At 42.1% G+C, this 7,350-nt stretch overlaps 1 non-coding gene across 1 annotated transcript; it reads right to left on the minus strand.

Annotated features, from left to right (window-relative positions):
- Window positions 1-3,702: 3,702 nt before the first annotated feature.
- LOC134399836 (U5 spliceosomal RNA) lies at window positions 3,703-3,818 on the minus strand. Its single transcript, XR_010025532.1, has one exon. It is a non-coding gene; the product is annotated as a U5 spliceosomal RNA (small nuclear RNA).
- Between the last annotated feature and the right edge of the window lie 3,532 nt (window positions 3,819-7,350).

Raw genomic sequence — 7,350 nt, forward strand, 5'->3', positions numbered from 1 at the left:
GCATTACCCTGGTCTTGTGACCAGTTCAATATTTTGTCAGATCATGACCAAAGTATGTGTGAAACATTGGCATAGCCGAAAATTTCTCCCACATTTTTTTTTGACAATTCTCATTCAATTTGATAGGAAAAAAACAATAGTGAAAAAAAATTCAGGGAAAATCTCATGTGTTTGGCTTGGGGTTGTTGTTGTTGTTGTTGTTGTTGTTGTTGTTGTTGTTTTGGAGTAACTTAGGAGGTGGCTGAGGATTGTGGGAAAGTGTCCTGCTTTTTATTGTACAAATATCTCTCTGTGGCCTGTAGCATCCCTGGGTTCCCATACTTTAGTTAAAGCACAGGAGAAGACATGAGATAATTTCTTCCATAGGCTTTTCCCCCAGAACAGGAAACATGGGTGGCCTGGGAGGCTGCAGAACAATGGAGAGATGTAGGATAAAAAGAAAACACTCAAGCACAACACCCTTGGATGCCTTGCAATGATTACGTAAGCTCAAAACATCACAAAAATAAATTTTAAAACATGCCGAGAATGAGGCAGAACAATGGAAGCAATAGCAATAGGGATCAGAAAAACAGCTAGAAAAGCAGGAAGCCAAAAATAAACAAGAGACAGCTGTACTGTTGTTCCCAATGTGTTTCAATATGGGGGCAAAAACTGAAAGGGGGAAAAAACTTTTCAGGAGGATTCCCTCTCCCTTTCTTCATGACCCACATTGAAACACATTGGGAACAATGGAAACCTCTTTCACAGACAAAGGGCCTTGCTAGACCATGCAGGATAAGCTGGCAGGGAGGCAGGGCGACGGCGCGCTAACTTTAGCGCGCCCTGCCTCGGCTCCTACACGCACGACGTGCAGGGACTCCAGAAGCCCTGTAGCGTCGGCCATTTTTGTTTTTAATTTAAAGGAGCCATGTGCGCCCCGAAGCCGCCGGACAAGGTAAGTGCCTTTTTCTTTTAAATTAAGACCCCCTGCTCCTGATCCCCCCTGCCATCCCCGATGCCTCCCTGCCCACTCTTTCCACGCCTGTCCTCCCTCTCCCTGATGCCCGTGCCGCCCGTCCTCCCTCTCCCCGATGCCCATGCCGCCCGTTCTCCCTGTCCCCGATGCCCGTGCCGCCCGTCCTCCCTCTCCCCAATGCCCGTGCCGCCCGTCCTCCCTGTCTCTGATGCCCGTGCCACCCGTCCTCCCTCTCCCTGATGCCATCCCGGTGCCCGGCCTTCTCCTCCCCTCCTGCCGGGTCCGGCCTTCCCCCCTGGGATCCCCTCCCCTGGCCCGATGGGCACAGCGCTCATATGAGCGCTGTGCCCAGTCTGTGGCTTTTCCCGGCTACTCGCAAAGCGAGTAGCCACGGACCGCAAATAGCCACGGACCGAATTCGCTTATGGCACGCTAAGGGAGGTCTCAGCGCAGCCTGACCCCGGATTCCCCTGTGCGTCATCTGGACGCACAGGAGGGAAACCGGGCTTCACAGCGCGCTAAGACCTCGTCTAGCAAGGCCCGAAGAAAATGTACAGAGAATTGGAGGTCAGATTTAGTCAAAGCACTAGCTCCACCTCTTCCCTGGAGTTAGACGGAACACCCCCTTCCCGTACCTGCCTTGTGTATGAAGCAAAATGGTGACCACTACTGTTGCCAGTTCCTGGTCAACAGCTGGTTGGCCACTGTGTGAACAGAATGCTGGACTAGATGGACCCTTGGTCTGATCCAACATGGCACTTCTTATGTTCTTAATGACTGCTGTGTCTACAATTGGTCATAGAAGTATTGCCATTTGGGGAAAGCTGAGCTGAAGAAACAAGAGGGATTAACTCATCATTATCCCACCAAAAAATGGGCTATCTTGTCTTTACCGACTGGCAGACTGTTGACTAGTCAATCATTTAGGTATTTTAAATTGTTTTTGCAACATTATCAGTACTTGTTATCAGTTTTGTAAATTGTTATAAACTATTATGAGTTATTTCTGCATTGAGCTGGGGGTTGGACTTGACAGCCTTATAAGCCCCTTCCAACTCTACTATTCTATGCTCATCTGAATACCTGAAAAAGACTTCCCATTTGAATTTCACTGAGGACCATAATAGTAAAATGCCAGATACAACTGGTGTGTTTGAAAACTTGGGGGCTGTCTATACATCTTCTAAGCAGCGCAGTGGCTGCGCAGTGGTGCTGGATCAGTTGACGCAGCCGCCAACTCACAGCCACTGAGAGGCTTTTCATCAAAGTTGTGCAGTAAAAAAAGTAGGGAACTTTCCCCGACTTTTTTATTCAAAGTGAGGTCACCACCCTTCCACCGTATGACCTTGCTCTGTGGTTGAGCCAGGGTAGGATGGCAAAACCTGATTGGTTGCTGGAAGCTGGGCAGAGGGCAGGATTGTGTTAATTAACTTCTCTGATTCTGGTTTAATTCACCCCAATTTTATTCCGAAACTGCACATTTGTGGAGGTTGCTCTTATCCTTTACTTTGCAGATGCACAGCTGTGCACCTCCAGTTTATAAAAATAGAGATCTGCTGAGCATTTGTTCTAATGGGGCAAAATTGGGGTGGGGGTGCTCTCATAGGGAGAGCTGATTTTATCATACTGCGGAGAATTACAGCAATATGCTTTCCTCTTGTGCTCATCAAGATGAAGCCTTGTAGACTTCCAGATACAACTGTAGATTTCCTGGAATAACTCTTTTGTGAAATTGATTGTTAAGACCTTTACATATATTGTTGTTTTTGAAAAACTATTGACTGCTCATACGACTATTTCAAATAATTACTGAGTTTAATTGTACCACCGAACATTATAAATTTTGTATAAAAAGCCAATGACTGGCCCAGTGCATCACTGTTTGGTTTGAATTAGTTCAACGGCAGCACACACACAAAAATGAAAAAAGAAAGAAGCTGTGCTGCAGACCCTGCTAATGGTGAGTCCTCCCTGTGAGAAACTGACATCCCAATTTCTTTGCCCAGGATGAAGAATTTTGAGGGGGCATTGGTAGGGCAAAACAACGTTTCTCTCCTTTTCTACCAGCGGCGACATTCACACTACCTTGCAACTCCATTATATTCAACTATTTATGTACCATCCAGGAATTTATAATAAAGGCTGGTCTCATAAATAAATAATCACTCTGAATGTTTGTGACTTTTTAAAAATCCTGATTGGAGTTTTAACATTCTTAACAACTGGGTTTGCTACCAATACTGAATGTAGGGCCATTATTCAGCATCAAGGCCGAGGCATATATGCTAGCATAGATCAGTATCCAAATCTGAAGTCAACATTCCTGAAAAACAGTTCTGTCCCTTCAAGCAACTCAGTTTTTTCTTTCATCGTTTACCTAGCTATGATACTAAATGGTATAGCAGATCCCATTGCACTGTTCCTATGTGGAATAGTGTGGCCAAACCAAAGGAAGGTTAGTTCTGCAGTGCTTATATCCCATTGGAACTGATAGAACTTAAGTTAGTCACAGCAGTGAGTATTATTTATTAAATTGGATTTAAGCAGGACTTTTTTTTTCTTGATTGATGCCATGATCTTTATAGTTTAAAAGGGAAGATGAAGTCAGCCTTGAACCCAAAGTCATCCGTCCTGCAAATTAGGAAACAAATATAAATCTCTCCCTTACCACTGAGATAGATGGATTGACTGGGTTCCCACATCTAGTTTTTGTTTGTTTGTTTTGGACTCATTCATTGTTTTCCTGCTCTGTCGAAGCAGAGCCTCAAAAACGTAGTTATAAATTCATAAATGTTCCTCTCCATGGAAAACTTTAGTAAAAGGTGAAAGATTTATGCAATCTCAAGAGAAACCAGAGTATTGTGTTGGACTCATTCATGATGAATTGGGGTAGACTTCAACCAAGTGGTGTTGGTTTAGGAACTGTCTAAAAGATGAATCAAACACAAGAGTGGTTTAAAAAAAATCAAAAAATAGGGTGTACCAAAATCTGCACATGATCTGGACTTAGTTACAGTCTGTATACCTTCAGACTTTCCATCCCGTTCCTCCCATAAAGATATATTTTCTTTATTGGGTATGATTGTTAAAGGTTATTTGTTTATTTACTGCACACAATCATTTACCATTACTATATTTTTAAAGATATTTCAGACATTTAACACAAAGCATCTGAGTGGGTCTATTTGTAAATGATTCTGTTATTGTTTCCAGTTAAGCCAATGTTCCAAAGCTTCATAGGCCTTAGCTAGACCTAAGGTTTATCCCAGGATCATCCCGGGGTCATCCCTGTTCATGTAAACGACACACAGGATATCCCAGGAGCAGGCAGGGATGACCCCAGGATAAACCTTAGATCTAGCTAAGGCCTTAGTCTGCAGTCCTATCCAGATTTATGTGGGACTAAATCCCATTAGAAAATAGGACTTTTCAACAAACATGCATAGGGTTTCATTGCTCACCACACAAAGGCCTTGAGCACCAACAGTACACTGCCCAGGTTACTGTCCCCACAACTAGAAAATGGATTACAAAATTTCTATTAGGTTTATTAATTCTTCCAAGTGTTCTTTATTAATTTAGAGGTTCATCAAACAAATGTTTTAATGCTCGCTCGCTATGGCCCACTTATGGATGTGTGCCTTTAGATGATGATGCACACCTCCTGCACACCTCCCACTCCTTCAACTCATTTTTCCGTCACAAAATAGACCTCTTTTAATTCGTCTTTAAAAAAAAAAAAAACCAGAATCTCCTGCTGTGTGCAGGAAAAGTGGTGTGATTTAAATGGCCCCTGAATGGGCCATGTGATCTTTGTTTCTTCCTTTTTCCCTTCCAGGCAGAAGAGGAAGTAATGAGGGACAAATGCGGGGGCAGAGAAGTGATGGTAAAGAAACACGATTCCCCCCGTGTGATGACTGTCTTAGTATGTTTATCTGCTGCTTTTCTACAGTAATCTGTAGTAGCTCACTGTAGATATTAACTTATTAAAAGCCAACATTTAGAAGAACAATTTATTACAAAATATTAAAGGTCAATGTAAAAACAATTCAATAAATATAAAATAAATTCAATATCACAGTGTTAAGGCCCTGAGAAGGTAGGGTTTGTGAGAGTTCTAACCTCATTCAACTAAACACAAGAAGCACTCCTGTTGAGACCTTGCCAGTTTAACATGATATGGACCATGGTTGGAATTGACTGGGGAAGGGCCTATGCACCCAGAAAGAGGGGATGTAGGGCCAGTGTATGAGGCCCTGCTTTAAGCCCTCACACACTGTCTTGAATGCCTGAGCAGAGCTACATACTGAGCAAAATCAAAATTAACAGGCCCCAAAACTACCCCAATAAAAGTAATTCACATTATGGCTTAGTTCAGTTTAGGACTCTCTAGCCAACCAGGCTTTTGCAGATACATCAAACTAAAAATGCAAAGTAAAAAAGATATAGTGTCAACATTGAGACATGTGAATGTGTACAAGGCGCTTGGCCAAGTCCAGTTGACCACCTGTGTGCTTGACCCTTGCCCTTCTTGGCTTATTAGAGAGGGGATGTCGAACTGGATCCAGGAGGTTAAAAATTCAGCCCTTGAGTGAGTGGGTGGTACCAGCCTTTTTAAAGGAGGCAGTAATTAACAGGCCAAAAAACTACCCCAATAAAAGTAATTCACCTTGTAGATTAGTAACATGTCATAAAACCACACTATGTTGGTCTTACTATATTCTAAGAAGCCATAGCAGTCTGGCTAAATACAGTTCAGGCTAGATATCTTTTCAGCTTTCTCGTTCATCTTTCCTCTAGAGGAAGGTGTTCACAGCTGAGATCAGCAATTAAAGCAGATTTATTTTATTGACCATTTTGAATGCATTTCATAGAACCTCTTGCCAATATTCCTGAATACAGCAACATTTATACCCAAAGTGCATAAAGTTAGCTTAAATATACCAGTGCATTTCCAACAATGGTGTCTATTTGTAATTATTCAGCCTTGTGGTCATTAAGGAGTACTGATACATCACTTTATTTAGCGATTTTTCTTAAATCTAGATATAATGAAAAGGAATGGAGCTTGCATATTGCTTTCCAGTCTGTGGCTTCCAATACAGGACTCAAATCATTATTCCATTTGTTTATAAAGTAATCTTTCTTATTATTCACTTTTAAAAGAGATGCACAAAACCCAGTTAGTACACCTTCCCAATGTAATCCAAAATTCAAGATCTTTTCAAAATCTGTTAAATCTCTGCTAAATATACAAGAGATAGTAGATTTCAAAATGCAACTATCCATTGATGGAAAAGAGATATTGGCCTGGTTCAGACAACATACTAAACCATGCTGCTTAACCACAAAATGATTAAGGTAGGGTGACCATATGAAAAGGAGGACAGGGCTCCTGTATCTTTAACAGTTGCATAGAAAAGGGAATTTCAGCAGGTGTCATTTGTATATATAGAGAACCTGGTGAAATTCTCTCTTCATCACAACAGTTAAAGCTGCAGGAGCTATACTAGAGTGACCAGATTTAAAAGAGGGCAGGGCACCTGCAGCTTTAACTGTGGTGATGAAAAGGGAATTTCACCAGGTTCTCCATATATACAAATGACACCTGCAGAAATTCTCTTTTCAATACAACTGTTAAAGATACAGTAGCCCTGTCCTCCTTTTCATATGGTCAGCCTAATTAAGGGAAGCATTCCATTAACCATTTTGTGGTTAAGCAGCGTGATTTAGCATGTTGTCTGAACTAGGCCAATGCCTGCCAAGTGAATTAAAGCCTATCAACAAATAATCATAGTTGGGTGTGTGTTTTGTTATAGATATTCAAAAAATGGAGGGACAATCCACTAACCACTAATGATGTCTGTTAAATATTGACTCCAAGTTCAGACTCCCGTTGGTAGTGTAACAGATTCATTTTTAAAGGTTTATATACATAGAGCTCGTTGCCTGCACTCATCAATACAGGCCTGTAATAGGGATTTAAGTCAAGGGAAGAGAGGGAGGGGAAGTCTGGAAGCTGAGCATGTGCTTAAAAGGACAGTGCACAATTAATTTGTTGTGACTGAACTTGCTGAAATCAGAATAATATCTGCAGTCCTTGGTCTGGAGAGGGATAAGAGATTCCAGCTGGACATCAGGAAAAACTTCCTGACTGTTAGAGCAGTACGGCAATGGAATCAGTTACCTAGGAAGGTCATGGGCTCTCCCACACTAGAGGCATTCAAGAGGCAGCTGGACAACCATCTGTCAGATATGCTTTAGGGTGGATTCCTGCATTGAGCAGGGGGTTGGACTCGATGGCCTTTTATGCCCCTTCCAACTCTGCTATTCTATGATACCACACTAGCCACCTTGACTACCAGTGTTTGAAGTAAGTAAATAATATTGAG

This window comes from Elgaria multicarinata, chromosome 5, assembly GCF_023053635.1.
Source record: "Elgaria multicarinata webbii isolate HBS135686 ecotype San Diego chromosome 5, rElgMul1.1.pri, whole genome shotgun sequence".
Lineage (NCBI taxonomy): Eukaryota > Metazoa > Chordata > Lepidosauria > Squamata > Anguidae > Elgaria > Elgaria multicarinata.